This window comes from Lygodium microphyllum, chromosome 3 (assembly GCF_053477565.2).
Source record: "Lygodium microphyllum isolate KBCC chromosome 3, Lygodium_microphyllum_v1.1.10, whole genome shotgun sequence".
Classification (NCBI taxonomy): domain Eukaryota; kingdom Viridiplantae; phylum Streptophyta; class Polypodiopsida; order Schizaeales; family Lygodiaceae; genus Lygodium; species Lygodium microphyllum.
In genome coordinates this window covers 188,489,496-188,507,719 of record NC_141137.1, presented here as the reverse complement: position 1 = coordinate 188,507,719, position 18,224 = coordinate 188,489,496, and the positions used below count along the sequence as shown (strand labels likewise).

The following is an 18,224-nucleotide window of genomic DNA, read 5'->3' as shown; positions in this document are numbered from 1 at the left end:
ACACAAACTGGCCAGTTCCACCTCTATAGGAAGCAAAGCCTCTTGGCCATAGACGAGATGAAATGGAGTATAGCCAAGTGAGGTTCTAAATGAAGTCCTATAGGCCCAAAGAGCTGCATTCAATTTTTTATCCTAGTGCTTGGGGTGCATGTGTACCTGCTTGGTAATTATCTTACAAATCAGCCCATTCACTTTTTCGACCAAACCATTACACTGTGGATAGTAGGGAGTAGAATGCTTGTGCTTGATTTTTAGCCTTTCCATTAGCTCCCCTACTAGGTTCGCCCTAAAACCAAGACCCCGATCACAGATAATTTCCAAAGGTGTGCCAAACCTGCAACAAATATTTTCAAACACAAATTTTCCCACTTCTTGGGTTGTGATCCTACTAGTTGCTGAAGCCTTTGCCAACCTCATCATGTAGTCCACACCCATTATGATGTATTCCTTGCCAGATTGAGTTCGTGGGAGTGGTCCTATTGCATCAATCCCCCATTTCTCAAATGGGCCATATGTAGTTATGGGATTTTGTTCCTCATGCACTAGCTTTCTTGGTCCGGCCTTTTGGCAATCGTCACAAGTGCGACACCAATGTTGCACATCTCGATGTAGACTAGGCCACACAAAACCGGCTTGGAGAATCTTCCTACTGGTTATTTCTTGAGCAAAATGTCCACCACAAACCCCTTCATGGCAGCTCTTAATCACATCTATAATCTCCTTTGTTGTTGGCACCCTTCTAAGCACTGCATCCTTTCCTTTGCAATACAACACATCATTTATCAAGCGGTATTTAGTGGCCTTAGTAGCTAGCCACCTTTTCTCACTTTTACTCATATGTGTAGGTGCCTCACCTTGCTCAAGAAAATAAAGCACATCTTGTAGTTGAAACTTCCCCTGAAATAAGGGAAGCTTTACTGTAATGATGCTCACCATTACCTCTTTCAATTTTTCAGCTGCTAGAGCATCTGCGTCGCCATTTGTGCGCCTTGGCACAAAATAGATTTGGGCTTTCTGTAGCTTTCTCATGAGAGTTTTAGCTTCCCTCATTTTCACTGCTAAGTTATCATTTTTACAAGCCCAGATTCCTTTCATTTGCTTAACAATTAGCACAGAATCACCAAAAACATTAAGCCGAGTGAAACCATGTGAGAGACACCACCTCAAACCTAAAAGCAAGGCTTGATATTCTGCTTCATTATTAGAATGGACATCCTCCAAGCTGATACCTTCTCCATAAAGTTTTTCTTCGAAACTGAACACCACTATTCCTGCTGCCGCTCTATCTTTAATACGCTTGTAGGCCCCATCGAAGTAGAGGGCATGGGCATTCTCCACCCGTGACGGCTCCTCAATAGGAGGTGTCTCCTCTTTTACCTTTCCCTTCTCCTTTTCCTTCTTTTGATGGCGTCTATGGGTCAACAAATCAGCTAGGCAAGCTCGAGTAGAATCCTCCACCTTGAAGGTGTAGTCAAACTCTTGGAGTTGTATCACCCACTTAGCGATTCTAGCTGAAACATCCATGTGTTGTAAGGCATAAGGAAAATGCTCTTCTGTCGTGATCACTGTGAATGGCCTAGGGAGAAGATAAGGATGAAACTTTCTCATAGCAAACATTAGAGACAAAACCATCACCTCAACCATCTTGTACCCTCGTTCTGATGTTGTCATTACTCTACTAGAAAAGTAAACCTGTCTCATTAGTCCAGTTTTAGCATCCTTTTGTATTAGTGCTACCCCTAGAGCATCTTCCCCAAAACTCGGATTGACAAAAAACTCATGATCCCAACAAGGCTGTAAAATTATAGGAAGGGTGCTAAGAGCCTTCTTCACCTCGTGAAAACACCTTTCGCTTTCGTCACTCCACAGGAGCTCCTTAGAGTGGGTTAGCTGTTGCAGTGGAAATATTAATTGGGAGAGGAGATGAATGAACCGCCCCATATATCGCACCTTCTGAATGAAAGAGGTTAGTTGCTTCACAGAAGATGGTGATGGCACCGCCAATAGGGCCTTAACTTTGTTTGGATCTGCTTCAATGCCCCTCTCACTTACGACATGCCCTAACAAAGTTACACTGCTTTCGCCAATGCGACACTTCTCATGGTTTAATTGCCCCCCCATTTGTGCAAGACGGTTGAAAGCTTCATCCACTTTCCCTAGATGTAGAACCTTAGAACTATAAATACAAAAATCATCAATAAAGACCCTAATGGATTTTCCAAAATATGGCTGGAAGATATAATTCATGAATCGCTGGAAGGTAGCTGGGGCATTTGTTAATCCAAATGGCATTACTTTGTAAGCAAAACAACCCCAAGGTGTAATGAAGGTGGTCTTCTGTTGATCCTCCTCAGCTATTTGGATTTGAAAATAACCTGAATACCCATCACAAATAGTGTATCTCTCATGCCCAGCCACCTCGTTGAGTATTTCATCCTAAAAGGGAAGAGGAAAGTGATCTCTCTTAGTTGCAGCATTTAGTGGCTTGTAATCCACACAAATCCTCCATTTTCCATTCTTCTTGGGTATCACCACCACAGGTGAGACCCACTCTGAGTCCCCTATTGGATAGATGAAGCCTGCCTTCAAAAGTCGTTGCACCTTAGTGAGTAGAGCGTTTTGTTGAACTACTCCCAATCGTCGTAGTCACTGCACCACTGGCCGTACTCCCTCTTTTAGATTAATGTGATGTTGTACTACTGTCACACCTATGATGTGTTCATAATCAGAAATAAAAAGTGCAGAGTGTTTTATCACCACTTCCATGTAGGCTGCCTTCTCCTCAACTGATAGATCCTTAGCCAACATTTTTTCTAACCCCTCCTTCTCGACCTTTGGAAGTTGCTGCGGACTTTCACTACTAGAAGGCCCTTTTAATGTAATCCCCATCACTTCTAGAGAGCTTTCTTCCTTCTCATTAGAAGACTCTCCCTCTGTCATAGATGACCAACCCTCGTGTTGGAACTCCATTCATCAGCGGTGGTCTCTAACACAAGATCCTCTTGTCGGTCCTCCTTCATGTTGTAGATAGTGCTCTTCCATTTTTTCTATAGCCCCTTTTGTGGCCTTAGCTCTAAAGCCCCTGTCTCCCAATCTTGTCTGGCTTTCATTCCCATTAGCCATGGTCGCCCAAGAATGAGCGGATAGCCGTCCCCCTTCACTGGCATCACATACATGTCAAGCTCCAATTGCACTCCACACACCTTTACCTTGACTTTCTTTATAACTCCCAAACAATTTACTACTACATTGTTAGCCATTTTGGCCCCAAATTTAGTAGTTTCATTTACCTCTAATCCCAAACGATGCATCAAATTTTCCGTCATGACACAAATCTCTCCACCTCCAGCCACATATGTCTTTGATACTCTCTGTCCATTGATTTCGGCTTCCACTAGAGGCACAATATCTTTCATCTTTCTAGCCTGGATTGCATTCGCATGTCTATTCTTCATGGGTCTAATGCTTACCATCTTGGACCATTGTCGTCACACTGTTGGAGATAGATGTAGTAATTGTGGCCATGAAATTTTTGGCCCTTGATTCTTCACATCAGCAAGAAAATCATAATCTCTAGTACCTTTACCCAGGGAAAAATCATCTGGCTCAACGTGTCGGCATAAGCGAGCCCTCCTCTTTTTACTGTTGCGTGTCTTTGCAGCTATTGATGACTCTGCCTCCTCTTCCATATTTTCAACCTCCTTTGGTGGTGTAGGCTCCATTCTCTCAATTCTCCGGGCTTTCTTCATCGGCATTGCTTCAACCTCTACTACTTTGGCCTTTCCTTTGACATCACTCTCATCTAAACTAATTATCCTAATATCATCATTCTCTGGCGGCTGGACAGGCGAGGGCGGCACCTCTGCAAGTGATCGAGGATGCTAGAGAACTTGAACCGGTGGTGGAGGCCCTGGATTCGGTGGAACAAACCTTTCCCTAGGTGGTGTCACTTGTTGTCCCCTCCTTCTTGGTTGGAACCCATTTCCTGGAAAACGCCTAGGATGAGGGCAAAAGTACATACCATGGCCAGTCTCCCCACAATTATAGCAAACATACTCTCTTTCTTGTCTCCTTGGACCTCGATTGCCTTCATTTATGAGGGGAGGGGGTCGTACTCCTTGCACCAAATTTAACGAAAGGCTTTTAAGTTGATTAGTAATGCATTGTAGGAGCTCTTGTTGTGGTATCTCTGGTTCAGGTGGGGCCTCTGCTATTTCTTTAGGCCTTGGCATGGTTGGTAAAACCTGCATGGGCTCAACTCCCCCCTTCAACTGGGCTTGATACTTCAATTTTCTATCTTTCTCCCTCGCATAAGTGACTGATTCTTCATAGGATGTGGGAAACTTTCCTTTGACCTTCTCCCTTAGTAGAGGATGGAGTCCGGCTAGAAAACAATCTTTCTTAAGGCAATCAGGTACTCTTTCTCCCTCGGCTAAAGAGGTTGTCCACTTATCCCACAATTTTATAAACATGCCTTCATATGCTTGGTACTCCCCTGGTAAGGTTTGGCGAAGATCTAAGAGTTGTCTCCAAATATCTTCAGGTGGCTCTGTATCTTGGTACTTGTGCATGAGTGTGGTCTTGAGATCCTCCCAATTACCCCTTGTAGCCTCTGGGAGAGCTTGATACCACACTCGAGCATCACCCTTTAGAACTAAAGAGAAGGCCCGTACTTTGGTTGCTTCATCATCCCGGCCTGTGACTAGGAAGGCCATTTCTAAGTCATCCAAAAAGTCTAGAGCTTTCTCCCCTTTGTGCCCAAAAAAGCTTGGAAATGCCATGTTGCCTTAGTAGAGTACGAAGATGAAAACGTCTAGACTTAAGTTGTATTTTATAAGGGGAAGGATGAATGGGTTCACAGATGCATTGATTTCAGCAAGACGTCTAGGCCCTAGTATGCTTCTAATAATGCCCTGGAATCTAAGCTTTGTGCTAGCTACAATATGCACAGTTTGCATAGCAAGTGGACGGATAGGTCCATACAACTCATTCTGATTCATGAGAAACTATTATAATAGAATAAAGACATGTACATTGAAGGATGCATTGTAGTCTAGCATTGGGAATATTATAGGTTCTGGTGATACAAGAATCTCCCTTAATCTTTCAGCCCCAAAGTACATGACAAGACGCTGCTGGAAGAAAATCTTCATACTGATGCATACATTAACTCGGATGTTTTGTACAGAGTGGAAGGTGTAGAAATTCAGGCCATTATTATTATTCATGAGTGGAGACTACTTAAGGGAGTAGAGGGAATGCACTTTCTTGAATTATGAAGGATTTTTCCCAGAGTGTTTCTTTTTGGAACCCACCAACTTTGCTATACGGAGAATTTGCTCACCAGTGATTGTTCTTGCCTTGGTGTGTCCATCCTCGGTGACATATATTGCATAAGGTGTGATGGCCACATTTTCAACCACACCCAACCTTCGAGCTAACAACAGTTGAAGGTAGTCTCCATACTTTGCACTTCTACAAAACTCCACACCTTTCATGCATAGTTGTCCTCCTTTGATGTGGATTAGGCCAGAGAGAGAGAGGGATTTGATGATTTGGAGACGAGGACCTCTCGGAAGGGCCTTCACTTTATTTGCAAAACGCTCACCACAATTATGAGAATCTAGCAATTCATGGCAACATAATTTTTTCTGTTGTGAGATAATGGAATTTCTAAAGTGAACACCTTTTACCCGTATGCGTGCCGTCATCCGATAGGCATACTTTCTTTCTTGAGCTTCTTTAGGAGACAATTCTGGGAGTCGTAGACTTCGACCAGCTTCAAAAATAGTTGGTGAGGCATTGAGGAAGAGCCACTTTTTGGGGAACTTGTTGTAGAGGATGCACCACCATGTGTTGTATCATTCCACATAAGGAGGTAGAGAATTGTGGTTGAGAATGTCCTCAATGGGGGCACCAAAAATGAGGGCTGAAATGATGAACGGGTTGCCTCTTACCCATCCAACCTCCAATCCTCACTAAGAGAACTAAAGAGGGGCACCACCTAGCCAAAGGGAGGATGGGCTAGGACATCCCTTTTCTCAAAGAGAATCAAGAGAACCAAGACACAAATTTACAAGAGAGAATATATGTACTAGACACCATATTGGAATATAAGAGAGAGAGATGAGAGGAGAGGGAGACAAGAGGAGAAGACGTAGAAGAAGCTTGCCATTATGCTACATGGAATGAGAAGATGAGAAGAGAGGGAGATAATAGGAGAAGAGGTAGAGGAAGCTTGCCGTTATACTACATAATAAAAGAACTTACTCATAGCTTACCTCAAAGAGATGAGGATATTCTAGAATGCTCTCATGGACTTGTCATTGTCCTTCCTCCCCCCTTCTTCATTCTCCATGGGCTCTTTATATAGCCTCCATGAGGGATTAGATTAAGCTAATCTTCTTGATTAACATAATCCTAGATGATGTATGGCATCTTTGAAAATATGGAGAATAGTGAATGGGACAAGTCCCCACCTTGGTCATCATGCAAGAAGCCAAGGGTGGTGGTAGACAAAATAGAGAAATGGAGCTAGATTACAAGAGGTGGGTGCCCAAAGCACATTATTATAATATATTTACAAGAAGGATAGAGTGAAAAGTTGGTGTGGTGAAAGAGAGAAGAAAATTGCATGTAGCCAGCAGTCTGCGCCTTCGTAACTTCAAATCCGTGAGGAATTTGAAAAAGGTTTCTTCTGCAACTTTGTAGACCAGGTCGAAACCAATCAGGAATAGCGAGAATTTTCTTGAAATTCACTTTTTCTTGGGAGTTATTGAGATTATAAAAAATGGCTTCTAAAAGCTGCTTTGACTTTAGTCCCCCATATGTATATAAATACATATAAGCATGTGACAAAAGGGGTCCATGCTTGTAAGCTTTTGTGCAAGATCCAAATGACACCATGATGTGGATATTGACTTGTGTGCTAGGGCGAGGTGTCCTCTAATGATGGTGATAGATTCCAAATCTTAGTGATGCAGACGGGGCCCATGTGTAGTTGGAGGCTAGTCCTTTGAAAAATCTATGCACTCACTCAACTCCTAGATGTAATCCATTTCCATCTTCATTAAGATAACCATCCCTTTTACCCTTTACATTGACATGCCTCCTAAGAACTTGTTCCCCCCATTTGCTAGAGTTATCATAATTGAGAAGCAATGTAGCATACCTAGTGCTTGAAGAGTAAACCCAAAGTGATATGGTAAGCTCTTGATAGGGGCTTTGGCCAAATTTTGTGGTAATAATCCGGGTTGTAAAAAACCCAGATCAACATCATATGTCTTGGTTCACTGTATATTTATGAGCTAAGTCTCAGTTTTGGATTTGTATCTTTGTGAACTGACACCTACTTGTGTGAAGTTTTGGTAGTGGCAAGAACACTTTGCCCCGTTGCTTGGGGTGTGCCTACTCACTGGCAGATGTTTGTATGCCATACTTGGGTGTTGGATTCATGCTTATCGACCATGCTATGCCTGCATGATGCCGAATTTCATCTTGGTAGTATCTGATTGCCTTAGGATCTAATTTTGGCACTGTTAGCTCTCTTTTACTAAAATCTAAAATTTATTACAGCAAGCATATATGTATGGACTGACATGGATTTTTCATGCTGAAACACTCTGAAATGATATACTTTCACTAGTACTTGGTGGGCAGCAGCTTTGGTTCCACTTTCTTTGCCATTTTTCCTCGATTTTTGGTGATTTTTTTGTCATTTTTGGCAGTAAACAGCAAGCAGTTTTGAATTGTCTACAGTCTTCTAGCCTGCATTATGGTGAGTTCGTCCACTGATCATGCTATTTTCAACATCACTAAGCTTGATGGTACGAATTACTCTTATTGGAAGAGCCAGATTTGGTAGGTGTTGGTACAGAAATCGCAGATCAAACCTTTGAGGTTAAGCAGGCATCCGCCTGCAACTATGCCAGATGAGGAATGGCTTGAGCTTGATGAGTTATGCAAGTCCACTATTGTATTATCTCTCACAGAACAGGTTCACTATAATGTCTTTGAGGAAGAACAGAGTGCATGGAAGTTGTGGTAAAAGATCAAAAATCTCTATGACAAGAAAAGTCCAGCGAGTCAAATGTATTGGGCTGAAGCAGCTTATGGATCTACGCATAAAGGAGAATGTGACTATGTCTGCTCACTTGAGCCAGTTCCATGCTATACTCAAGAACTTGACTTCGTAGGACATCACTTTTGCAGAGGATGTCACTCCTCTTTTCTTGCTTGGTACTCTTAATGAGTCATGGGATGTATTCTGCACTGCATTATGTGCCTCTACTGCTACCTTGAAATTATCTGATGTTGAGAGTGCTCTTCTGCAGGAAGAGGTTAACCGTAAGAATCTGGATGCCTCTCATGTGTCTCATGCTATGACAGTTAGAGGCAGGAATGATGGATATGGAAAGCATGGCAGTGGTAGTGGCCATGGACGGGATTCTCAGAAATCTCGGTCCAAGTCTCGTGGGAAGTCACGTAGTGAATCCCATGGCAGGAATGTAGATGGTACTTGTCACCATTGTGGGAAAAAGGGCCATATTAGGCCGCAATGCCATGAATTGCGCAATGAAAGGTGCAAAGATAAGGGGAAAGACAAAGTGTAGGATACGTCTTCTGATCGCAGCATAGTACCTGCAAAGTCCAATGTTAAAATTGAAGAGATCAATGTTATGCAGCCTGAGAATGTTGATGATGATGATTATATCCTAGCAGCTTCTTCTAGTGCTTCGCAGATGACAGAGATACACTCTATGTATGCACAGTGTTGGCTCTTAGACTCAAGTGCGTCCTTTCATGTGACACCTTGTCGAGAGTGGTTTCATTCATACTGTACTGTTTCGGGTTCTATGCGCTTGGGTGATGACAACTCTCTTGATATTGTGGGCATTGGTGATGTTAGGCTGCAGTTTCCTTCTGGCAGCAGTTTTGTTATGCAGGAGGTACGTCATGTACTTGCTTTGACACACAGTCTCATGTCAGCTGGACATCTTGATGATGCAGGATATCATGTATGTTTTGGAGACTCTGCATGGAATATCAGTCATGGCAAACTTGTGATTGCGAGAGGTGCTCAAGAGGTGCCAAGTCTAGCAGTCTCTACCCCTTGATTGTATCAACTTCTTCCCTTGATCATGTTTTGTCTGTGGGTTCTATCCCACATGTATCTCTTTGGCATGCTCGTTTGGGCCATATGTCTTTGAAGGGAATGAAAATGCTTTCTGGTTTGCAGTACTTATTGCCCCTTGATTATGCATGTTTTGATTCATGTGAGCATTGTCTTTATGGCAGGCAGACTAGGTCTACGCATAAGAAGTCTAGTAGGCCATGTATGAGTGAGCCCTTGGCATTGGTACATTCGGATGTCTGTGGGCCTATGCCTTGTTAGTCTATGGGTGGTGCAAAGTATTTTGTTACGTTCATAGATGATTTTTCACGAAAAGTTTGGGCTTATCCCATTAAGCTGAAATCTGATGTCTTGGCTGTGTTTCAGAGATGGCTTGCATTGGTTGAGAACCAGTCTGGGTATAGGCTAAAATTCCTAAGGACAGATAATGGGGGTGAGTATGTCTCACGTGCTTTTGAGCAGTTATGTGATAAGAGGGGTATTAAGTATCAGTTGACCGTCCCCTACACCCCCCCCAGAATGGTTTGTCTGAGCGGATGAATAGAACCATCCAAGAGCGTGTACGCAGTATGCTTAGCAATACAGGCCTAGCACAGAGCTTTTGGGCTAAGGTAGTTAGTACAGCTGTGCATGTCATAAACAGATCACCCTCTAGTGGTTTGGATTTCCAGGTTGCAAAGGAGGTATGGACTGGAAAACCTCCCTCTTATGCGCATCTCCGTGTCTTTGGATGTGAGGCATTTTGCCATGTGCCCAGGGACAAGAGAAGTTGGATCCCAAGAGTGTCAAATGCATTTTCCTTGGTTATGGGGATGCAGGTGAGATGGGTTACCATCTCTGGGATCCGCATGCACGGAAAGTCATCCACAGTCATGATGTAGTCTTCCATGAAGACAAAATGCATAGGCAGCCTGAGAGAGTTGTTGAGATCCGTAGGGTCATATTTCAGGAGGAGCCGAGAGCTCCCACACAGCCAGTTGGACAGCCCATAGCTGCAGCAGATACTCATGGTTAGGGTGTTAGACAAGCAGTTGGGCAGGTAGCAGAGCTTGTCGTGAGACGATCTACTAGAGATAGACGTCCACCTGATAGATTTCAATCCTCGATGCATTATTTCTTGGTTACAGATGCAAGAGAGCCTTTCACCTATGATGAGGCTATGCGCAAGGGTGACAGTCACTCCTGGGAGAGGTCTATCCAGTCTGAGATAGAGACCCTGCATAAGAATGACACTTGGGATTTGGTTTCCTTGCCTACAGGCAAGAAGGCTTTGCCATGCAAGTGGGTGTACAAGCTAAAAAGTACCCCTGGACACCCCAAGCTGGCATACAAGGCTAGATTGGTAGCAAAGGGTTTTAAGCAGGAGCATGGTGTGGACTTTGACAAGTCTTTTCTCCTGTGGTTAAGATGACCACCCTGTGTTGAGTCTTGGCTTTGGTTGCTCAGCTTGACTTGGATTTATACCAGATGGATGTCAAGACAGCTTTCTTACATGGGGACTTGCATGATGAGATTTATATGGAGCAACCTAAGGGCTTTGCAGAACCTGGCAGATAGCACCTAGTGTGCAAATTGAAGAAAAGTCTTTATGGCTTGAAACAGGCACCTAGGGAGTGGTATCATAAGTTTGATGCCTCTATGGAGTCACAGGGCTACAACCGGAGTGCTATGGATCCGTGTCTTTACATAAGAAAGCCCATGATGGTTCTTTATTGATTTTGGTACTCTATGTGGATGATATGCTGATAGCAGGGAAAGCTCATGATGAGCTAGATGGTCTTAAGGCTCAGCTCAAGAAGAGCTTTGAGATGAAAGATATGGGACATGATGCTCACATACTTGGTATGTGCATTAGATGCGACAGGCATCAGGGACTCCTCTACTTGTCACAGAGGGAGTACATTCATAAAGTCCTTGAGCACTTCCGCATGCAGGACGTAAAGCCTATTGGCTATCAATTGCCTTCTTATGTGAAGGTATCATAGGCTGATTGTCCGCAGACAAATGAGAAGAGGGCTGAGATGGCCAAGATTCCCTATGCATCCGCAATGGGTAGTCTTATGTATGCCATGATAGCCACTCGTCCAGATATTGCCTTTGCAGTTGGTGTTGTGGTACGCTATATGGCTACACTTGGCAAGAAGCATTGGGATGCCGTGAAGGGTATCATGAGGTACCTGATGGGCACTGGATATATATGCATATGCTATGGCAACCAGGATACAAGAGTCATGGGGTACACTGACTCTGATTATGCAGGATATGCAGATAGTAGGAAGTCCACTTCTGGCTATGTATTCACCTATGCTGGAGGTGCTGTTTCTTGGATGTCCAGGGTGCAGAAATGCATGGCCCTTTCTACTACAGAGGCCGAGTATGCTGCAGCCAACTGAGGCTTGCAAGGAGGCCATTTGGTTGGGTTGTTTAGTTGCTGACCTTGGTATTGATGCTATCCCTACACTGCATTCGGATTCTATGAGTGCTATTTAGTTAGCCAAGAATCCGGTCTTCCATGCAAAGACGAAACACATTGAGGTGAGGTATCACTTCATACATGGGGTCATTGAGGACAAGTTTGTTGATCTTGTCAAGATCTCGATTGACCAGAATCCTGTAAATTTGCTCACGAAAAGTCTCTCTATAGAGCGCTTTGCCTTCCTCAGGAGGTTGATGGGCGTGGGATGAGATGATGTCTTTCCTCATCCTATTGTACATGTGTACATGTTGTACTGTCTTTTTTCTTTTTCTTTTCACTCCTCACTGGGGCAGATTCGCCTTTAAGTGGGAGGATGTTGGGGGTAAAGGTGCCTCTGCCTAGCCACCCGTGTATTACTACACTGACATTCACCGCCACTACACATTGTAGGTGGTGGGCGCCCGTCACCATCACTTTATTCTTTATTCTTTTAGTGACAGTTTTAATAAAGAAAGGCCCGGTCGAACATTGTGACTGTTGGAGTTCCCATTTCTAGTCTCTCCCTTTCTTGATGTTGCTCTCCCGCCATAACTCTCAAGTCCAACCTTCGATCCGTCACTCCCTTTCACATAGAAACTTTGCATCACATAGACTATACATATGCATCATGAGTAAAGTCAGCAACAAGAAATGTCAAATTTTTGCATTTTTTCCTATTGAAATTGATAGTGCTAGCAAAAACTATAAGTAAGAGTTGAAAATACGACAAAGATGCACATTCAAAAATGAGATCGAAGGACAATAGTAAAAATTTAATTCATATGTTAAGGGTGTGTACAATAGTTTTGCACAAGGACATAGTCATATGTCCAATGCATGAGGAGAACACTATGCCAAAAAAGATAACATTACAAACTGTGTTCATTCCATTGGAATGAATGCATTCTTCATTGCTTGAATATTTCTTACAAGTTTGAAGTCCTTGGAAGTTATAGTGATGTGCTTCTCAAGTATTGCACAACACTGAGCATTAGTCGCATCAAGTCAACCAAAAAGGCCTTTGCAGCACACTGTAGAGCATGAAGACATTCTTTTGTAAAGCAATTAGGTCTATCTTGACCTTGTGCCAAAAACCACCTCTTGCTTTCTATCCGATAGAGATATTGCATGATCTCACAAAGAAATCTCGAGAAGCTCGCCTTCTTCGAAATGATGAGATCAAAGAGCGCTAATACCTCCTAATTTCTCTCAGAGCCACTGTACCTAGCTTCCATTTGTGTTTCTTGTGGTGATGTTGAGGAGAACCCTTGTGAGGGTAGCTTGAGGAAGCTGGGTTAGGTTGAGAAGGGGTTGCATCTAAGCTAGTAGATTCTCCAAGGGGCTGAACACGATATGGGGATTTGAGTGGAATCTTATTTGCAACTACCTTAGGCCTAGCCATCTTTTTTGCACAAGAGATGTGAGAACTCAATGAATAAGATAGAAAGTGAATCCCTCTTTTATATAACCGTAAAATGTAAGACTCATTCACATAGATGCACACTCTCTCTTTCTCTCTTTAACAATGAATTGTGTTCACGCTAAACATATTATTCATCTTACTATCTTAGCTCTCTTCAAATGCATTTGCCGCCTTCTCAAATCCTTGTTTCTAGCCACTTGGCATGATTTTATTAGGCACTTGAAGCTTCATAATGCACTCTTTTAGTGATATGATGTGATTCCATCATGTTTGTAGTTGATTCATCAGCACTTTCATTTACTCTTTTTTGTGAGAGTTTAACTTCATCCACTACTATAATCCTATACCACCAAGATAGCAATTGGATCATTGTATTGCTACCATTCACCCCTCCACCATGATCAGTTTTTCTTTGGTTTGCACCATGCGCTATCCAATGTGAATTTTCCATCCCTTGTGTGGACCAAACTCCAATGCTTTCCTTTTCTGCAAAGTATGGCACATGTGCCTCAAGGATATGGTACAAAGACACACATCACACATGAGTAAAACTATGCTTAATAGTTTATACAATTCATATAATGTTAAAATATTGACTTAGTATGCACCATGTAATGTGTGATAGAGCTTTTGCCCCATGCTTTTACCACATTTTCATAAAAGCTATGCACAACATCGATCAATTGTTGCTTATCTTCATTGTTAAACACCATCTTGCAAAGTAAGGGAGCCAATTTGTTAAGACTAATCCAAACATTATATTTGGCCAATGTTGTTTTTCCTCCATTACTTCGATCAGGAACTGCAAAATGTAACTTTTTCTACCCATCGTAGTCCTGTGGCCTACAAACCATGACATTCCCTTCCTCATTGATGGGTGCTCAGAGAAACTTCCTAGCCTTTGCTCCTCCAAAGCAAGGCTTTTTGGGCAAGTTACAAGATTTTCATGATCTCTTCTCATATTTTTCAATTGTCACTTGATGCTTGTGTAACCCAATTTCTGATAGCACTCGCTCCACATTCCTACATGTTGTAATGACTTCTTTTCTTGGTTGTATCCTATAAGAAAAGCAAAGGTATTCATATACAAGTTTCTCCATGATTCTGACAAAATCATGTAATGAAAAAATGTGAATACGATCCAATGGAATGTTGAAGATGGGCTTCTAAGTGGGATCTTCTCTATTACGCGTTGGCGCATCACTTGTTACCCTTTGCTAGTTCTTTTTTTCATCCTTTCCTTCCACCCTCTCTATCAAGCAATATAGGCATGGATTCTTTGTATTTGCACCATTAGAGATTCCACACATGCATTTTAAAGTTTTCAAGTCTTTTGCAAGATGCCATTCAACCAAGTATTGATCATACCCTTCAACTGAGAGCATCTCACCATGTTCTTGATGATCAATGATGTTTGGACCGCTTATGTGTGTAAAGAACAGTTGTAGCACCTCAAATGTTTCCCTAGGAACTTCAAATGCAATGAGCTACCACAAATGGCACTCGGATTGAACATTAAAGTTCCATGGGTTGTTCTTATTGAATTGTAAAGTTCTATTCATCAAAGTTACACTAACTCTTTCAAGCTTTACTCCTTTGACAACCTCACTTTTATCCAATTTTATAACAAACTACAATTTACTATTACATTCCTCAATAGACATATTAAAGTACATTACCATTGCCAACTGCACCTTGTATGAATCTAAATAGTAATTGTTGAGTTCGGTGAACTACAACTCATATGCATTTTTGGTCCCAACCTTAAGTGTTTCCATGCATTGAACATGCATGGGATCTCCTATTAGCTCCAAAACCTTTGCATTAAGTTGCCATCATGTCTCTATTAACTTTGAAGGTTGAGGAAGAGGAACGATTCTATTTCTCTTCAGCACACGACCAAACCCAGCCTTCACACCTTTAAATATCTTTGAGTAAGTCGTTGTGCTAATACCAACCTTGTCACAAATGGATTGTGCATCCACAACAGAGAACTCATTTGACACATCTTTTAATGTGCACTCAATCAACTTTTCCTTTACAGCCTTAAACTTAGGATGGCTAAAAGTGTTTTCCAATGTACTTGCCTTCAGCAATCTACTAATACATGATCCAATCTCACCCTCACCTAGGTTCTCTTTCTAAGCTACCTTACATGCTTTGATACGTCGCTTCCACTGGCCCCTATTCACAATTAACTCATTGATTGGCTTCTTCTTTTGTTTGCGCTCCTGTGTTAGCTTGTTGTTGATCTTTCTCAGGTCATCCAATTGTGCCTTTGCCTCCTCATATGAGATACCAATGTCATGGATAGTGTCTTGCATTGAAATAATTTGATTGTTTTCTTGAATTATAGTGTCATTCAGTTGTACCACTTGTCCTATGAGCTGTTGTATATGAAGTTGATGTGCAATGATCACATCATGACAAATTTTTATGGTTGCTTGGAAAGTTATATACATGTTTCAATTCCATTTACCTGTAACTCTACAGAACTTGAGGGTTGATACTGGTACACTGGGTTCTTTTGAATAATGGAGCGTATTCAATCTCTACCTCAATATGCAGCTCCTTCTTTCCTGTATTCATTTTACTTATTATTAATAGAAATGAGGAGCCTACTTGGTTGTCGTAGGAGGTAGAGTGGAGATGCACAAAGAGAGGCACATAAAGGTTCCAAGGGAAAGGAGGGTGTAAGTAATTCACTCTAGTAATGAAGGTTGCATAAGCATAGAGAAGTGGTCACAATAGAGCCATGAGAGAGTATAGATATGGGGAAAAATAGCTCAGAGAGTAAGAATGTCCAAGACTTTTCATATTTTAGAAATTTCTACTTTACCTCCAAAAAAATTTCCAAAAAACATGAAACTTGACTAGTTGGTTTGTTTTTTGACCAAAAGCTAGAATTTAAAAAATCCCCAAAATTTCTTAAAAGGAACTTACAAAATGTCATTTTTCTTATTCTTGATTAAAAAATCAATTACCTCGTATCTACTAATCATTTTGCATTGAAAAACGAAACACCACACTCCTGTAACTAACTCCTTTTTTAATATAAAATTTGGTTGAAAAAGTCTTCTTAAATGAGGAGAGAGAAGGAATCTGAGTATATATTTGTAAATAGTATAAAAAATGCAAAAAGAGATTGCAAAAGTGGAGAGAGAAGAGGGTTATTTTAGTATTGTTCTCTCCTCTTTGCCTTGTTTTAAGGAGGAGAGAGGGGGGACTAAAAGGCCCATTTGTGAGTTCATTTTTTTCCTAATGCACTTTCTTTTTCTCCTCATACGTTCTAAAGCCTTCATGATCCTCCCCTCTTTCTCTTTACATCATGAACAACACATTGGTAATGAAGTCATGCCTTTTTGCCCAATAACCACACTTGATGTGAAGTCGGTGAAATGTGCAATAGTAGTGCTAGTGCTGCTCATGTGATGAAAGATATCTGTGTGGTTGATCCTATTAGTAGTCATATGCATCTCAAAGATTAAGCCATGCATGTGTAAGTATAAACTCTCTTGTATTGTGAAACTGCGAATGGCTCATCAAATCGGTTATAGTTTCTTTGATTGTACCTTGCTAGTCAGATAATTGTAGTAATTCTAGAGCTAATACATGCACCAACTCCCAACTTTTGGAAGGGATGCATTTATTAGATAAAAGACTGACGCATGCTTTCCCATTAATAAATGTGAATCATGATAAATTTTGGATTTATTAGATAAAAGACCGAGCCCAGCAATACAGTGAGTCATGATAACTTTGTGAATCGCACAACCTTAGCGTCGGCGATGCTTCATTCGAATTTCTATCGACGATGCATTTATTAGATAAAATACTGACATAGGCTTGCCCAGTATTATAGTGAATCATGATAACTTCCTGAATCGCACAGCCTTAGCGCATGTGATGCTTCATTCAAAATTTTTCCCTATCAACTTTCAATGGTAGGATAGAGGCCTACCATGGTGATGATGAGTGATAGAGAATTAGGGTTTGATTCTAGAGAGGGAGCCTAAGAAATGACTACCACATCCAAGGAAGGCAGCAAGTGCAAAAATTACCCAATCCCAACATGGGGAGGTAGTGACAATAAATAAGAGTATTTGGTTTTTACAAGTCTGGTGATTTGAACGAGTACAATATAAATCCCTTAATGAGGATCCATTACAAGGCAAGTCTAGTGCCAGCAATTGTGGTAATTCCATCTCCAATAGTGTATATTTAAGTTGTTGTAGTTAAAAAGCTTGTAGTTGAATCTTAGGGCAGGGCATGTAGTCTGCTTCCTTTGGTGTGCACTAATCGCCTTGTCCTTTTTGTGAGAGAGATGCGTTCTTGGACTTAATTGATTGAGACGTGGATTCAACAATGTTACTTTGAAAAAATTAGAGTGCTCAAAGAAAGCCTATGCTCTGAATACATTAACGTGGAATAATGTGATAGGACTTTGGTCTTATTGTGTTGATCTTCGAGAGCGGAGTAATGATTAATAGGGATAATTGGGGGCATTCGTATTTCATTGTTAGAGGTAAAATTCTTGGATTTATGAAAGACGAGCTACTGCAAAATTAGTTGCCAACAATGTTTTCATTAATCAAGAATGAAAATTGCAGGCTATGATCAAATACCATCCTAGTCTCAATCATGAACAATGCCAATTTGGGATTGTTGGTGGATGTTGTTTTGATGACTTCGCAAGCACCTTATGAGAAATCAAAGTTTTGGTATTGGGGAGACATCATTTAGCTTGATGAGTCAAACATAAGGAAACTCATGTAGAATGCCAATTGTGGGTGGAGGTGGGGAGACAAGTCAGGTAATAGAGAGTGTGGCATCAACACCATATGTGTATAGACCCCCCAACATGCAATTACCTAGACTATGAGGCATGAATTCATAATGGAATAGTGAAAGGGGTGGTGTTGTCAAGCAAGGCAAGGGATTCATAGCATGGAATGCACCAATGAGGAGATGATATACATGTAGAGGACCACATATTGTGAGGGATTGCCCTTAGGGTCAAGTCAGTCTCAGTGGTGGTTGTAGCCAGCCTGCACAACAGATCAAGACTACAAGAATAGATCTCAACATAGTGTGAGGATAACAAAAGTAGAAGAGGAAGAAGTCCGAGGAACAGGAGAAGAGATAGAATGCCCCAAGTGGGGGTATTATAGGTTCAACCACGTTTCATGGCAGCAAAGTTACTATTAGTACAA

At 41.6% G+C, this 18,224-nt stretch overlaps 1 pseudogene; it reads left to right on the top strand.

Moving 5' to 3' along the window:
• The first annotated feature begins 16,454 nt into the window (after nt 1-16,454).
• LOC148039322 (18S ribosomal RNA) lies at nt 16,455-17,752 on the top strand (annotated as a pseudogene).
• Nucleotides 17,753-18,224: the final 472 nt, after the last annotated feature.